Genomic DNA, 19,176 nt, shown 5'->3' on the forward strand with positions numbered 1-19,176 from the left:
TTTCATTCTATTACGTTCGGTTTGATTCAATTCCATTCCATTCAATGCCATTCCATTCCGGTTGATTCCATTCCATTCCATTCCATTCCGTTCCACTGCATGCCATTCCAATCCATTCTATTCCATTCGGGTTGATTCCAGTCCACTCCATTCAATTCCATTACATTCCATTTCATTCGGGTTGATTCAATTCCATTCCATTCCATTCCATTCCATTCCACTCCATTCCATGCCATTCCATTCCATTCTATTCCATTCTGGTTGAATCCATTCAATTCCATTCCATTCCATTCCATTCGGGTTGATTCGAAGTCACTCCATTCCATTCCATTCCGTTCCATTCCATTCCACTCTGTTCCTTTCGGGGTGATTCTATTCCATTCCACTTCATTCCATTCCATTCCATTCCATTCCAGTTCATTCCATTCCATTCCATTCCATTCCATTCCATTCCATTCCATTCCATTCCATTCCATTCGGGTTGATTCCATTCCATTATGTTCCATTCCATTCCGTTCCATTCCATTTGGGTTAACTCCATTCCATTCCATTCCTTTCCATTCCATTCCATTCCATTCCAATCGGGGTGATTCCATTCCTTTCCATTCCATTCCATTCTATTCCATTCCATTCGAATTGATTCCATTCCATTCCATTCCATTGCATTCCATTCCATTCGTGTTAATTCCATTCCATTCCATTCCATTCCATTCCATTCCATTCCATTCCATTTGGGTTGATTCCATTCCACTCCATTCCATTCCATTCCATTCCATTCCATTGCATTCGGGTTGATTCCATTCCATTCCATTACATTCCTTTGGGGTTGATCCTATTCCATTCCATTACATTCCATTGCATTCCATTGCATTCCATTCGTGTTGATTCCATTCCATTCAATTCCATTCCATTCCATTCGCGTTGACTCCATTCCATTCCATTCCATTCCATTCCATTCCATTCTGGTTGATTCCATTCCATTCCATTCCATTCCATGCAATTCCATTCCATTCCATTCCATTCCATTCCATTCCATTCCATTCGTGTTGATTCCATTCCATTCTATTCCATTCCATGCCATTCGTGTTGATTCCAATCCACTCCATTCCATTACATTCCATTCCATTTGGGTTGATTCCATTCCAGTCCATTCCTTTCCATTCCATGCCATTCCATTCCATTCGGGTTCATTCCATTCCATTCCATTCCATTCCATTCCATTCCATTCCATTCCATTCCATTCCTTTCGGGGTGATTTTATTCCATTCTATTCCATTTCATTCTATTCCATTCCATTCCATTCGGGTTGATGCCATTCCATTCCATTCCATTCCTTTCGGGTTGATTCCATTCCATTCAATTCCATTCCATTCTATTCCTTTCCATTCCATTCCATTCGGGTTGATTCTATTCCATTCCATTCTATTCCATTCCCTTCCATTCGGGTTGATTTCATTCCATTCCATTCCCTTCCATTTCATTCAATTCGAGTTGATTCCATTTGTTTCCATTCCATTCCATTCCATTCCATTCCATTTGTGTTGATGCCATTCCATTCCATTCCATTCCTTTCCATTCGGGTTTATGCCAGTCCATTCCATTCCATTCCATTCCAATCCAATCCATTCCATTGCATTCGGTTGATTCCATTGCATTCCTTTCCATTCGGGTTGATTCCATTCCATTCCATTCCATTCCATTCCATTCCATTCCATTCCATTCCATTACATTCGTGTTGTTTCCATTCCATTCCATTCCATTCCAATCCATTCCATTCCTTTCGGGTCGATTCTATTCCATTCCATTCCATTCCATTGCATTCCATTCCATTCCATTCCATTCCATTCCATTCCATTCCATTCCATTCCATTTCATTCCATTCCTTTCGTGCTGATTCCCTTCCATTCCGTTGCATTCTCTTCCATTCCTTTCCATTGCATTCCACTCCATTCGGGGAGATTCCATTCCGTTCCATTGCATTCCATTCCATTCCGTTCGGGTTGATTCCATTCCATTCCATGCCTTGTCATTCCATTCCATTCCATTACATGCCATTCGAGTTGATTATATTCCATTCCATTCCATTCCATTCGGGTTGACTCCATTCCATTCCATTCCATTCCATTCCATTCGGGTTGATTCCATTCCATTCCATTACATTCCTTTCGGGTTGATTCTATTCCATTCCATTCCATTCCATTCCATTCCATTCCATTCCATTCCATTCCCTTCGGGTTGAATCCATTCCATTCAATTCCATTCCATTCCATTCGCGTTGACTCCATTCCATTCCATTCCATTCCATTCCATTCCATTCGGGTTGATCCCATTCCATTCCTTTCCATTCCATTCCTTTGTGGTTGCTTCTGTTCCATTCCATTCCATTCCATTGCATTTCATTCTATTACGTTCGGTTTGATTCAATTCCATTCCATTCAATGCCATTCCATTCCGGTTGATTCCATTCCATTCCATTCCATTCCGTTCCACTCCATGCCATTCCAATCCATTCTATTCCATTCGGGTTGATTCCAGTCCACTCCATTCAATTCCATTACTTTCCATTTCATTCGGGTTGATTCAATTCCATTCCATTCCATTCCATTCCATTCCACTCCATTCCATGCCATTCCATTCCATTCTATTCCATTCTGGTTGAATCCATTCAATTCCATTCCATTCCATTCCATTCGGGTTGATTCGAAGTCACTCCATTCCATTCCATTCCGTTCCATTCCATTCCACTCTGTTCCTTTCGGGGTGATTCTATTCCATTCCACTTCATTCCATTCCATTCCATTCCATTCCAGTTCATTCCATTCCATTCCATTCCATTCCATTCCATTCCATTCCATTCCATTCCATTCCATTCCATTCGGGTTGATTCCATTCCATTATGTTCCATTCCATTCCGTTCCATTCCATTTGGGTTAACTCCATTCCATTCCATTCCTTTCCATTCCATTCCATTCCATTCCAATCGGGGTGATTCCATTCCTTTCCATTCCATTCCATTCTATTCCATTCCATTCGAATTGATTCCATTCCATTCCATTCCATTGCATTCCATTCCATTCGTGTTAATTCCATTCCATTCCATTCCATTCCATTCCATTCCATTTGGGTTGATTCCATTCCACTCCATTCCATTCCATTCCATTCCATTCCATGCCATTCCATTCCATTCGGGTTGATTCCATTCCATTCCATTCCATTCCATTCCATTCCATTCCATTCCATTCCATTCCTTTCGGGGTGATTCTATTCCATTCTATTCCATTTCATTCTATTTCATTCCATTCCATTCGGGTTGATTCCATTCCATTCCATTCCACTCCATTCCATACCATTCCATTCGTGTTGATTCCATTCCATTCAATTGCATTCCATTCCATTCCATTCGGGTTGATACCATTCCATTCTATTCCATTCCATTCCATTCCATTCCATTCCATTCGGGTTTATTCCATTCCATTCCATTCCATTCCATTTCATTCCATTCCATTCTATTCGGGATGATTCCATTCCATTCCATTCCATTCGGCTTGATTCCTTTCCATTCCTTTCCTTTCCATTACATTCCATTCGTTTTGATTGCATTCAATTAAATTCCATTCCTTTCTGGTTGATTCCATTCCATTCAATTCCATTCCACTCCATCCCATTCCATTCGATTCCATTCTCGTTGATTCCATTCCATTACATTCCATTCCATTCGGGTTATTTCCATTCCATTACATTCAGTTCCACTCGGCTTGATTTCGTTGTATTCTATTGTGGTTGATTCTATTCCATTCCATTCCATTCGTGTTGATTCCATTCCATTCCATTCCATTCCATTCCATTCTGATTGATTCCATTCCATTCCATTCCATTGCATTCCATTCCATTCCATTCCTTTCAGGTTGACTCCGTTCCATTCCATTCCTTTCTATTCCATTCCCTTCCATTCGGGTTGATTCCATTCTATTCCATTCCATTCCATTCCATTCTATTCCATTCCATTCCATTCCATTCGGGTTGATTCTATTCCATTCCATTCTATTCCATTCCCTTCCATTCGGGTTGATTTCATTCCATTCCATTCCCTTCCATTTCATTCAATTTGAGTTGATTCCATTCGTTTCCATTCAATTCCATTCCATTCCATTCCGTTTGTGTTGATGCCATTCCATTCCATTCCATTCCTTTCCATTCGGGTTTCTGCCAGTCAATTCCATTCCATTCCATTCCAATCCAATCCATTCCATTGCATTCGGTTGATTCCATTGCATTCCTTTCCATTCGGGTTGATTCCATTCCATTCCATTCCATTCCTTTCCATTACATTCGTGTTGTTTCCATTCCATTCCATTCCATTCCAATCCATTCCATTCCTTTCGGGTCGATTCTATTCCATTCCATTACATTCCATTGCATTGCATTCCATTCCATTCCATTCCATTTCATTCCATTCCTTTCGTGCTGATTCCCTTCCATTCCGTTGCTTTCTTTTCCATTCCTTTCCATTGCATTCCACTCCATTCGGGGAGATTACATTCCATTCCATTGCATTCCATTCCATTCCGTTCGGGTTGATTCCATTCCATTCCATGCCTTGTCATTCCATTCCATTCCATTACATGCCATTCGAGTTGATTCCATTCCATTCCATTCCATTCCATTCGGGTTGACTCCATTCCATTCCATTCCATTCCATTCCATTCGGGTTGACTCCATTCCATTCCATTACATTCCTTTCGGGTTGATCCTATTCCATTCCATTCCATTCCATTCCATTGTATTCCATTCCATTCCATTCGGGTTGAATCCATTCCATTCAATTCCATTCCATTCCATTCGCGTTGACTCCATTCCATTTCATTCCATTCCATTCCATTCGGGTTGATTCCATTCCATTCCATTCCATTCCATTCCATTCCATTCCATTCCATTCCATTCCATTCCATTCCTTTCGGGTTGCTTCTGTTCCTTTCCATTCCATTCCACTGCATTCCATTCTATTACGTTCGGTTTGATTCAATTCCATTCCATTCCATGCCATTCCATTCCGGTTGATTCCATTCCATTCCATTCCATTCCGTTCCACTCCATGCCATTCCAATCCATTCTATTCCATTCGGGTTGATTCCAGTCCACTCCATTCAATTCCATTACATTCCATTTCATTCGGGTTGATTCGATTCCATTCCATTCCATTCCATTCCATTCCACTCCATTCCATGCCATTCCATTCCATTCTATTCCATTCAGGTTGAATCCATTCAATTCCGTTCCATTCCATTCCATTCGGGTTGATTCGAAGTCACTCCATTCCATTCCATTCCGTTCCATTCCATTCCACTCTGTTCCTTTCGGGGTGATTCTATTCTATTCCACTTCATTCCATTCCATTCCATTCCATTCCACTTCATTCCATTCCATTCCATTCCATTCCATTCCATTCCATTCCATTCGGGTTGATTCCATTCCATTATGTTCCATTCCATTCCGTTCCATTCCATTTTTGGTTAACTCCATTCCATTCCATTCCTTTCCATTCCATTCCATTCCATTCCAATCGGGTTGATTCCATTCATTTCCATTCCATTCCATTCCATTCCATTCCGTTACAAATGACTTGATTCCAATCCATTCCATTCCATTCAATTCCATTCCATTCCATTCGCGTTGACTCCATTCCATTCCATTCCATTCCATTCCATTCCATTCGGGTTGTTTCCATTCCATTCCATTCCATTCCATTCCATTCCATTCCTTTCTGGTTGATTCTGTTCCATATCATTCCATTCCATTGCATTCCATTCCATTACATTCGGTTTGATTCCATTCCATTCCATTCCGTTCCATTCCATTCAATTCCATTTCATTCCGGTTGATTCCACTCCATTCCAATCCGTTCCATTCCATTACATCCCATTCCTTTCGTGTTGATTCCATTCCATTCCATTCCATTCCATTCCATTCAATTCGATTCCATTCGTGTTGATTCCATTCCATTCCTTTCCATTTCATGCCACTGCATTCCATTCGGGTTGATTCCATTCCATTCCATTCCTTTCCATTCCAATCCATTCCTTTCCATTGCATTGCATTCCTTTCCATTCGGGTTGATTCCATTCCATTCCATTCCACTCTATTCGGGTTGATACCATTCCAATCCATGGCATTCCATTCCATTCCATTGCATTCCATTCCATTCCATTCGTGTTGATTCCATTCCATTCCATTCCATTGAATTCCATTCCATTTAATTCCGGTTGATTCCATTGCATTCCACTCAATTCCATTCCGTTCCATTGCATCCCATTCCATTCGTGCTGATTCCACTCCGTTCCATTCCATTCCATTCCATTCCATTCCATTCCATTCAATTCGTGTTCATTAGGTTCCGTTCCTTTCCATTTGATGCCATTCCATTCCATTCGGGTTGATTCAATTCCATTCCATTTCATTCCTTTCCATTCGGGTTGATTCCATTCCATTCCATTCCATTCGGGATGAATCGATTCCATTCCATTCCATTCCATTCCGGCTCATTAGATTCCATTCTTTCCATTTCATGCCATTCCATTCCATTTGGGTTTATTCCATTCCATTCCATTCCATTCTTTTCCATTAGGGTTGATTCCATTCCATTCCATTCCATTACATTCGGTCTGATTCCATTCCATTCCAGTCCATTCCATTCCATTCCATTCCATTCCATACTCTTCCATTCGGGTTGAATACCATTCCATTAAATTCCATTCCATTCCATTCAATTGCAATTGGGTTCATTCCATTCCATTCCATTCCATTCCGTTCCATTCCTATCCATTCGGGTTGATTCCATTCCATTGCATTCCATTCCATTCCATTCCATTCCATTCCATTCCATTCCATTCCATTCCATTCCATTCCATTCCATTCCATTTGGGTTGAGTCCATTCCGTTCCATTCCATTCCATTCCTTTCCCTTCATTTCCATTCCATTGCATTCGTGTTGATTCCATTCCATTGCATTCCATTCCATTCCGTTCCATTACGTTCGGATTGATTCCATTCCATTCCATTCCATTCCTTTCCATTCGAGTTGATTCCATTCCATTCCATTCCATTAGATAAGTGTTGCTTCCATTCTATTCCATTCCATTCCATCCCCTTCCATGCCATTCCATTCGGGTTGATTCAATTCCATTCCATTTCATTCCATGCCATTCCATTCCATTCCATTAGATTCGTGATGATTCCATTCCATTCAATTCCATTCATTCCTTTCCATTCCATTCCATTCCAATCCATTCGGATTGATTCCATACCATTCCACTCAATTCCGTTCCATTCCATTCCATTCTCTTCGGGTTGATTCCATTCCATTCCATTCCATTTCATTCAATTTCATTGCATTGCACTCCATTCCATTCCATCCGTGATGATTCTATTCTATTCCATTCTATTCCATTCCATTCCATTCCATTCCATTCGGGTTGATTCCATTCCATTCTATTCCATTCTATTCCATTCCATTCCATTCCATTCCATTCGGGTTGATTCCATTCCATTCCATTCCATTCCATTCCATTCCATTCCATTCCATTGCATTCCATACCATTCTTTCAGGTTGATTCCATTCCATTCCATTCCATTCCATTCCATTCCATACTATTCCATTCGGGTTCAATCCATTCCATTAAATTCCATTCCATTCCATTCCATTCCATTCTATTGCAATTGGGTTCATTCCATTCCATTCCATTCCATTCCACTCCATTCCATTCCATTCTATTACATTCCATTCCATTTAAATCCATTTGGGTTGATTCCATTCCATTGCATTCCATTCCATTCCATTCGGGTTGTTTCAATTCCATTCCATTCCATTCCATGCCATTCCATTCCATTCCATTGCATTCCATTCCATTCCACTCCATTGCATTCCATTCCATTAGATTCGTGTTGATTCCATTCCATTCAATTCCATTCATTCCATTCCATTCCAATCCATTCGGGTTGATTCCATTCCATTCCACTCCATTCCGTTGCATTCCATTTCATTCTATTCGAGTTGTTTCCATTCTATTCCATTCCATTCCATTCCATTCCGTTACATTCGGGTTGATTCCATTCCATTCCATTCCATGCAATTCGGGATGATTCCATTCCATTCCATTACATTCCATTCCATTCCATTCCATTCCATTCCATTCCATTCCATTCCTTTCCATACCATTCCATTCGGGTTGAATCCATTCCATTAAATTCCTTTCCATTCCATTCCATTGCAATTGGGTTCATTCCATTCCATTCCCTTGCATTCCATTCCATTCCATTCCCTTCCATTCGGGTTGACTCCATTCCATTCCATTCCATTCCATTCGGGTTGATTCCATTCCATTCCATTACATTCCTTTCGGGTTGATTCTATTCCATTCCATTCCATTCCATTCCATTCCATTCCATTCGGGTTGAATCCATTCCATTCAATTCCATTCCATTCCATTCGCGTTGACTCCATTCCATTCCATTCCATTCCATTCCATTCGGGTTGATCCCATTCCATTCCTTTCCATTCCATTCCTTTCTGGTTGCTTCTGTTCCATTCCATTCCATTCCATTGCATTTCATTCTATTACGTTCGGTTTGATTCAATTCCATTCCATTCAATGCCATTCCATTCCGGTTGATTCCATTCCATTCCATTCCATTCCGTTCCACTCCATGCCATTCCAATCCATTCTATTCCATTCGGGTTGATTCCAGTCCACTCCATTCAATTCCATTACATTCCATTTCATTCGGGTTGATTCAATTCCATTCCATTCCATTCCATTCCATTCCACTCCATTCCATGCCATTCCATTCCATTCTATTCCATTCTGGTTGAATCCATTCAATTCCATTCCATTCGGGTTGATTCGAAGTCACTCCATTCCATTCCATTCCGTTCCATTCCATTCCACTCTGTTCCTTTCGGGGTGATTCTATTCCATTCCACTTCATTCCATTCCATTCCATTCCATTCCACTTCATTCCATTCCATTCCATTCCATTCCATTCCATTCCATTTGGGTTGATTCCATTCCACTTCATTCCATTCCATTCCATTCCATTCCATGCCATTCCATTCCATTCGGGTTGACTCCATTCCATTCCATTCCATTCCATTCCATTCCATTCCATTCCATTCCATTCCATTCCTTTCGGGGTGATTCTATTCCATTCTATTCCATTTCATTCTATTTCATTCCATTCCATTCGTGTTGATTCCATTCCATTCCATTCCACTCCATTCCATACCATTCCATTCGTGTTGATTCCATTCCATTCAATTGCATTCCATTCCATTCCATTCGGGTTGATACCATTCCATTCTATTCCATTCCATTCCATTCCATTCCATTCCATTCGGGTTTATTCCATTCCATTCCATTCCATTCCATTTCATTCCATTCCATTCTATTCGGGATGATTCCATTCCATTCCATTCCATTCGGCTTGATTCCATTCCATTCCATTCCTTTCCATTACATTCCATTCGTTTTGATTGCATTCAATTAAATTCCATTCCTTTCTGGTTGATTCCATTCCATTCAATTCCATTCCACTCCATCCCATTCCATTCGATTCCATTCTCGTTGATTCCATTCATTACATTCCATTCCATTCGGGTTATTTCCATTCCATTACATTCAGTTCCACTCGGCTTGATTTCGTTGTATTCTATTGTGGTTGATTCTATTCCATTCCATTCCATTCGTATGGATTCCATTCCATTCCATTCCATTCCATTCCATTCTGATTGATTCCATTCCATTCCATTCCATTGCATTCCATTCCATTCCATTCCTTTCAGGTTGACTCCTTCCATTCCATTCCTTTCCATTCCATTCCCTTCCATTCGGGTTGATTCCATTCTATTCCATTCCATTCCATTCCATTCAATTCCATTCCATTCCATTCGGGTTGATTCTATTCCATTCCATTCTATTCCATTCCCTTCCATTCGGGTTGATTTCATTCCATTCCATTCCCTTCCATTTCATTCAATTCGAGTTGATTCCATTCGTTTCCATTCCATTCCATTCCATTCCATTCCGTTTGTGTTGATGCCATTCCATTCCATTCCATTCCTTTCCATTCGGGTTTCTGCCAGTCAATTCCATTCCATTCCATTCCAATCCAATCCATTCCATTGCATTCAGTTGATTCCATTGCATTCCTTTCCATTCGGGTTGATTCCATTCCATTCCATTCCATTCCTTTCCATTACATTCGTGTTGTTTCCATTCCATTCCATTCCATTCCAATCCATTCCATTCCTTTCGGGTCGATTCTATTCCATTCCATTACATTCCATTGCATTGCATTCCATTCCATTCCATTCCATTTCATTCCATTCCTTTCGTGCTGATTCCCTTCCATTCCGTTGCTTTCTTTTCCATTCCTTTCCATTGCATTCCACTCCATTCGGGGAGATTACATTCCATTCCATTGCATTCCATTCCATTCCGTTCGGGTTGATTCCATTCCATTCCATGCCTTGTCATTCCATTCCATTCCATTACATGCCATTCGAGTTGATTCCATTCCATTCCATTCCATTCCATTCCATTCGGGTTGACTCCATTCCATTCCATTCCATTCCATTCCATTGCATTCGGGTTGATTCCATTCCATTCCATTACATTCCTTTGGGGTTGATCCTATTCCATTCCATTACATTCCATTGCATTCCATTGCATTCCATTCGTGTTGATTCCATTCAATTCAATTCCATTCCATTCCATTCGCGTTGACTCCATTCCATTCCATTCCATTCCATTCCATTCCATTCTGGTTGATTCCATTCCATTCCATTCCATTCCATGCAATTCCATTCCATTCCATTCCATTCCATTCCATTCCATTCCATTCCATTCCATTCCATTCCATTCGTGTTGATTCCATTCCATTCTATTCCATTCCATGCCATTCGTGTTGATTCCAATCCACTCCATTCCATTACATTCCATTCCATTTGGGTTGATTCCATTCCAGTCCATTCCTTTCCATTCCATGCCATTCCATTCCATTCGGGTTCATTCCATTCCATTCCATTCCATTCCATTCCATTCCATTCCATTCCATTCCATTCCTTTCGGGGTGATTCTGTTCCATTCTATTCCATTTCATTCTATTCCATTCCATTCCATTCGGGTTGATGCCATTCCATTCCATTCCATTCCTTTCGGGTTGATTCCATTCCATTCAATTCCATTCCATTCTATTCCTTTCCATTCCATTCCATTCGGGTTGATTCTATTCCATTCCATTCTATTCCATTCCCTTCCATTCGGGTTGATTTCATTCCATTCCATTCCCTTCCATTTCATTCAATTCGAGTTGATTCCATTTGTTTCCATTCCATTCCATTCCATTCCATTCCATTTGTGTTGATGCCATTCCATTCCATTCCATTCCTTTCCATTCGGGTTTATGCCAGTCCATTCCATTCCATTCCATTCCAATCCAATCCATTCCATTGCATTCGGTTGATTCCATTGCATTCCTTTCCATTCGGGTTGATTCCATTCCATTCCATTCCATTCCATTCCATTACATTCCATTCCATTCCATTACATTACATTCGTGTTGTTTCCATTCCATTCCATTCCATTCCAATCCATTCCATTCCTTTCGGGTCGATTCTATTCCATTCCATTCCATTCCATTGCATTCCATTCCATTGCATTCCATTCCATTCCATTCCATTCCATTTCATTCCATTCCTTTCGTGCTGATTCCCTTCCATTCCGTTGCATTCTCTTCCATTCCTTTCCATTGCATTCCACTCCATTCGGGGAGATTCCATTCCGTTCCATTGCATTCCATTCCATTCCGTTCGGGTTGATTCCATTCCATTCCATGCCTTGTCTTTCCATTCCATTCCATTACATGCCATTCGAGTTGATTATATTCCATTCCATTCCATTCCATTCGGGTTGACTCCATTCCATTCCATTCCATTCCATTCCATTCGGGTTGATTCCATTCCATTCCATTACATTCCTTTCGGGTTGATTCTATTCCATTCCATTCCATTCCATTCCATTCCATTCCATTCCCTTCGGGTTGAATCCATTCCATTCAATTCCATTCCATTCCATTCGCGTTGACTCCATTCCATTCCATTCCATTCCATTCCATTCGGGTTGATCCCATTCCATTCCTTTCCATTCCATTCCTTTCTGGTTGCTTCTGTTCCATTCCATTCCATTCCATTGCATTTCATTCTATTACGTTCGGTTTGATTCAATTCCATTCCATTCAATGCCATTCCATTCCGGTTGATTCCATTCCATTCCATTCCATTCCGTTCCACTCCATGCCATTCCAATCCATTCTATTCCATTCGGGTTGATTCCAGTCCACTCCATTCAATTCCATTACATTCCATTTCATTCGGGTTGATTCAATTCCATTCCATTCCATTCCATTCCATTCCACTCCATTCCATGCCATTCCATTCCATTCTATTCCATTCTGGTTGAATCCATTCAATTCCATTCCATTCCATTCCATTCGGGTTGATTCGAAGTCACTCCATTCCATTCCATTCCGTTCCATTCCATTCCACTCTGTTCCTTTCGGGGTGATTCTATTCCATTCCACTTCATTCCATTCCATTCCATTCCATTCCAGTTCATTCCATTCCATTCCATTCCATTCCATTCCATTCCATTCCATTCCATTCCATTCGGGTTGATTCCATTCCATTATGTTCCATTCCATTCCGTTCCATTCCATTTGGGTTAACTCCATTCCATTCCATTCCTTTCCATTCCATTCCATTCCATTCCAATCGGGGTGATTCCATTCCTTTCCATTCCATTCCATTCTATTCCATTCCATTCGAATTGATTCCATTCCATTCCATTCCATTGCATTCCATTCCATTCGTGTTAATTCCATTCCATTCCATTCCATTCCATTCCATTCCATTCCATTCCATTCCATTTGGGTTGATTCCATTCCACTCCATTCCATTCCATTCCATTCCATTCCATTGCATTCGGGTTGATTCCATTCCATTCCATTACATTCCTTTGGGGTTGATCCTATTCCATTCCATTACATTCCATTGCATTCCATTGCATTCCATTCGTGTTGATTCCATTCCATTCAATTCCATTCCATTCCATTCGCGTTGACTCCATTCCATTCCATTCCATTCCATTCTGGTTGATTCCATTCCATTCCATTCCATTCCATGCAATTCCATTCCATTCCATTCCATTCCATTCCATTCCATTCGTGTTGATTCCATTCCATTCTATTCCATTCCATGCCATTCGTGTTGATTCCAATCCACTCCATTCCATTACATTCCATTCCATTTGGGTTGATTCCATTCCAGTCCATTCCTTTCCATTCCATGCCATTCCATTCCATTCGGGTTCATTCCATTCCATTCCATTCCATTCCATTCCATTCCATTCCTTTCGGGGTGATTCTATTCCATTCTATTCCATTTCATTCTATTCCATTCCATTCCATTCGGGTTGATGCCATTCCATTCCATTCCATTCCTTTCGGGTTGATTCCATTCCATTCAATTCCATTCCATTCTATTCCTTTCCATTCCATTCCATTCGGGTTGATTCTATTCCATTCCATTCTATTCCATTCCCTTCCATTCGGGTTGATTTCATTCCATTCCATTCCCTTCCATTTCATTCAATTCGAGTTGATTCCATTTGTTTCCATTCCATTCCATTCCATTCCATTCCATTTGTGTTGATGCCATTCCATTCCATTCCATTCCTTTCCATTCGGGTTTATGCCAGTCCATTCCATTCCATTCCATTCCAATCCAATCCATTCCATTGCATTCGGTTGATTCCATTGCATTCCTTTCCATTCGGGTTGATTCCATTCCATTCCATTCCATTCCATTCCATTCCATTCCATTCCATTCCATTCCATTCGTGTTGTTTCCATTCCATTCCATTCCATTCCAATCCATTCCATTCCTTTCGGGTCGATTCTATTCCATTCCATTCCATTCCATTGCATTCCATTCCATTCCATTCCATTCCATTCCATTCCATTCCATTCCATTCCATTTCATTCCATTCCTTTCGTGCTGATTCCCTTCCATTCCGTTGCATTCTCTTCCATTCCTTTCCATTGCATTCCACTCCATTCGGGGAGATTCCATTCCGTTCCATTGCATTCCATTCCATTCCGTTCGGGTTGATTCCATTCCATTCCATGCCTTGTCATTCCATTCCATTCCATTACATGCCATTCGAGTTGATTATATTCCATTCCATTCCATTCCATTCGGGTTGACTCCATTCCATTCCATTCCATTCCATTCCATTCGGGTTGATTCCATTCCATTCCATTACATTCCTTTCGGGTTGATTCTATTCCATTCCATTCCATTCCATTCCATTCCATTCCATTCCATTCCCTTCGGGTTGAATCCATTCCATTCAATTCCATTCCATTCCATTCGCGTTGACTCCATTCCATTCCATTCCATTCCATTCCATTCGGGTTGATCCCATTCCATTCCTTTCCATTCCATTCCTTTGTGGTTGCTTCTGTTCCATTCCATTCCATTCCATTGCATTTCATTCTATTACGTTCGGTTTGATTCAATTCCATTCCATTCAATGCCATTCCATTCCGGTTGATTCCATTCCATTCCATTCCATTCCGTTCCACTCCATGCCATTCCAATCCATTCTATTCCATTCGGGTTGATTCCAGTCCACTCCATTCAATTCCATTACATTCCATTTCATTCGGGTTGATTCAATTCCATTCCATTCCATTCCATTCCATTCCACTCCATTCCATGCCATTCCATTCCATTCTATTCCATTCTGGTTGAATCCATTCAATTCCATTCCATTCCATTCCATTCGGGTTGATTCGAAGTCACTCCATTCCATTCCATTCCGTTCCATTCCATTCCACTCTGTTCCTTTCGGGGTGATTCTATTCCATTCCACTTCATTCCATTCCATTCCATTCCATTCCAGTTCATTCCATTCCATTCCATTCCATTCCATTCCATTCCATTCCATTCCATTCCATTCCATTCGGGTTGATTCCATTCCATTATGTTCCATTCCATTCCGTTCCATTCCATTTGGGTTAACTCCATTCCATTCCATTCCTTTCCATTCCATTCCATTCCATTCCAATCGGGGTGATTCCATTCCTTTCCATTCCATTCCATTCTATTCCATTCCATTCGAATTGATTCCATTCCATTCCATTCCATTGCATTCCATTCCATTCGTGTTAATTCCATTCCATTCCATTCCATTCCATTCCATTCCATTCCATTCCATTTGGGTTGATTCCATTCCACTCCATTCCATTCCATTCCATTCCATTCCATTGCATTCGGGTTGATTCCATTCCATTCCATTACATTCCTTTGGGGTTGATCCTATTCCATTCCATTACATTCCATTGCATTCCATTGCATTCCATTCGTGTTGATTCCATTCCATTCAATTCCATTCCATTCCATTCGCGTTGACTCCATTCCATTCCATTCCATTCCATTCCATTCCATTCTGGTTGATTCCATTCCATTCCATTCCATTCCATGCAATTCCATTCCATTCCATTCCATTCCATTCCATTCCATTCCATTCGTGTTGATTCCATTCCATTCTATTCCATTCCATGCCATTCGTGTTGATTCCAATCCACTCCATTCCATTACATTCCATTCCATTTGGGTTGATTCCATTCCAGTCCATTCCTTTCCATTCCATGCCATTCCATTCCATTCGGGTTCATTCCATTCCATTCCATTCCATTCCATTCCATTCCATTCCATTCCATTCCATTCCTTTCGGGGTGATTTTATTCCATTCTATTCCATTTCATTCTATTCCATTCCATTCCATTCGGGTTGATGCCATTCCATTCCATTCCATTCCTTTCGGGTTGATTCCATTCCATTCAATTCCATTCCATTCTATTCCTTTCCATTCCATTCCATTCGGGTTGATTCTATTCCATTCCATTCTATTCCATTCCCTTCCATTCGGGTTGATTTCATTCCATTCCATTCCCTTCCATTTCATTCAATTCGAGTTGATTCCATTTGTTTCCATTCCATTCCATTCCATTCCATTCCATTTGTGTTGATGCCATTCCATTCCATTCCATTCCTTTCCATTCGGGTTTATGCCAGTCCATTCCATTCCATTCCATTCCAATCCAATCCATTCCATTGCATTCGGTTGATTCCATTGCATTCCTTTCCATTCGGGTTGATTCCATTCCATTCCATTCCATTCCATTCCATTCCATTCCATTCCATTCCATTACATTCGTGTTGTTTCCATTCCATTCCATTCCATTCCAATCCATTCCATTCCTTTCGGGTCGATTCTATTCCATTCCATTCCATTCCATTGCATTCCATTCCATTCCATTCCATTCCATTCCATTCCATTCCATTCCATTCCATTCCATTTCATTCCATTCCTTTCGTGCTGATTCCCTTCCATTCCGTTGCATTCTCTTCCATTCCTTTCCATTGCATTCCACTCCATTCGGGGAGATTCCATTCCGTTCCATTGCATTCCATTCCATTCCGTTCGGGTTGATTCCATTCCATTCCATGCCTTGTCATTCCATTCCATTCCATTACATGCCATTCGAGTTGATTATATTCCATTCCATTCCATTCCATTCGGGTTGACTCCATTCCATTCCATTCCATTCCATTCCATTCGGGTTGATTCCATTCCATTCCATTACATTCCTTTCGGGTTGATTCTATTCCATTCCATTCCATTCCATTCCATTCCATTCCATTCCATTCCATTCCCTTCGGGTTGAATCCATTCCATTCAATTCCATTCCATTCCATTCGCGTTGACTCCATTCCATTCCATTCCATTCCATTCCATTCCATTCCATTCGGGTTGATCCCATTCCATTCCTTTCCATTCCATTCCTTTGTGGTTGCTTCTGTTCCATTCCATTCCATTCCATTGCATTTCATTCTATTACGTTCGGTTTGATTCAATTCCATTCCATTCAATGCCATTCCATTCCGGTTGATTCCATTCCATTCCATTCCATTCCGTTCCACTCCATGCCATTCCAATCCATTCTATTCCATTCGTGTTGATTCCAGTCCACTCCATTCAATTCCATTACATTCCATTTCATTCGGGTTGATTCAATTCCATTCCATTCCATTCCATTCCATTCCACTCCATTCCATGCCATTCCATTCCATTCTATTCCATTCTGGTTGAATCCATTCAATTCCATTCCATTCCATTCCATTCGGGTTGATTCGAAGTCACTCCATTCCATTCCATTCCGTTCCATTCCATTCCACTCTGTTCCTTTCGGGGTGATTCTATTCCATTCCACTTCATTCCATTCCATTCCATTCCATTCCAGTTCATTCCATTCCATTCCATTCCATTCCATTCCATTCCATTCCATTCCATTCCATTCCATTCGGGTTGATTCCATTCCATTATGTTCCATTCCATTCCGTTCCATTCCATTTGGGTTAACTCCATTCCATTCCATTCCTTTCCATTCCATTCCATTCCATTCCAATCGGGGTGATTCCATTCCTTTCCATTCCATTCCATTCTATTCCATTCCATTCGAATTGATTCCATTCCATTCCATTCCATTGCATTCCATTCCATTCGTGTTAATTCCATTCCATTCCATTCCATTCCATTCCATTCCATTTGGGTTGATTCCATTCCACTCCATTCCATTCCATTCCATTCCATTCCATGCCATTCCATTCCATTCGGGTTGATTCCATTCCATTCCATTCCATTCCATTCCATTCCATTCCATTCCATTCCATTCCTTTCGGGGTGATTCTATTCCATTCTATTCCATTTCATTCTATTTCATTCCATTCCATTCGGGTTGATTCCATTCCATTCCATTCCACTCCATTCCATACCATTCCATTCGTGTTGATTCCATTCCATTCAATTGCATTCCATTCCATTCCATTCGGGTTGATACCATTCCATTCTATTCCATTCCATTCCATTCCATTCCATTCCATTCGGGTTTATTCCATTCCATTCCATTCCATTCCATTTCATTCCATTCCATTCTATTCGGGATGATTCCATTCCATTCCATTCCATTCGGCTTGATTCCTTTCCATTCCTTTCCTTTCCATTACATTCCATTCGTTTTGATTGCATTCAATTAAATTCCATTCCTTTCTGGTTGATTCCATTCCATTCAATTCCATTCCACTCCATCCCATTCCATTCGATTCCATTCTCGTTGATTCCATTCCATTACATTCCATTCCATTCGGGTTATTTCCATTCCATTACATTCAGTTCCACTCGGCTTGATTTCGTTGTATTCTATTGTGGTTGATTCTATTCCATTCCATTCCATTCGTGTTGATTCCATTCCATTCCATTCCATTCCATTCCATTCTGATTGATTCCATTCCATTCCATTCCATTGCATTCCATTCCATTCCATTCCTTTCAGGTTGACTCCGTTCCATTCCATTCCTTTCTATTCCATTCCCTTCCATTCGGGTTGATTCCATTCTATTCCATTCCATTCCATTCCATTCTATTCCATTCCATTCCATTCCATTCGGGTTGATTCTATTCCATTCCATTCTATTCCATTCCCTTCCATTCGGGTTGATTTCATTCCATTCCATTCCCTTCCATTTCATTCAATTTGAGTTGATTCCATTCGTTTCCATTCAATTCCATTCCATTCCATTCCGTTTGTGTTGATGCCATTCCATTCCATTCCATTCCTTTCCATTCGGGTTTCTGCCAGTCAATTCCATTCCATTCCATTCCAATCCAATCCATTCCATTGCATTCGGTTGATTCCATTGCATTCCTTTCCATTCGGGTTGATTCCATTCCATTCCATTCCATTCCTTTCCATTACATTCGTGTTGTTTCCATTCCATTCCATTCCATTCCAATCCATTCCATTCCTTTCGGGTCGATTCTATTCCATTCCATTACATTCCATTGCATTGCATTCCATTCCATTCCATTCCATTTCATTCCATTCCTTTCGTGCTGATTCCCTTCCATTCCGTTGCTTTCTTTTCCATTCCTTTCCATTGCATTCCACTCCATTCGGGGAGATTACATTCCATTCCATTGCATTCCATTCCATTCCGTT

The sequence above is a fragment of the Pan paniscus genome, chromosome Y (assembly GCF_029289425.2).
Source record: "Pan paniscus chromosome Y, NHGRI_mPanPan1-v2.0_pri, whole genome shotgun sequence".
In the NCBI taxonomy this organism is placed as follows: domain Eukaryota; kingdom Metazoa; phylum Chordata; class Mammalia; order Primates; family Hominidae; genus Pan; species Pan paniscus.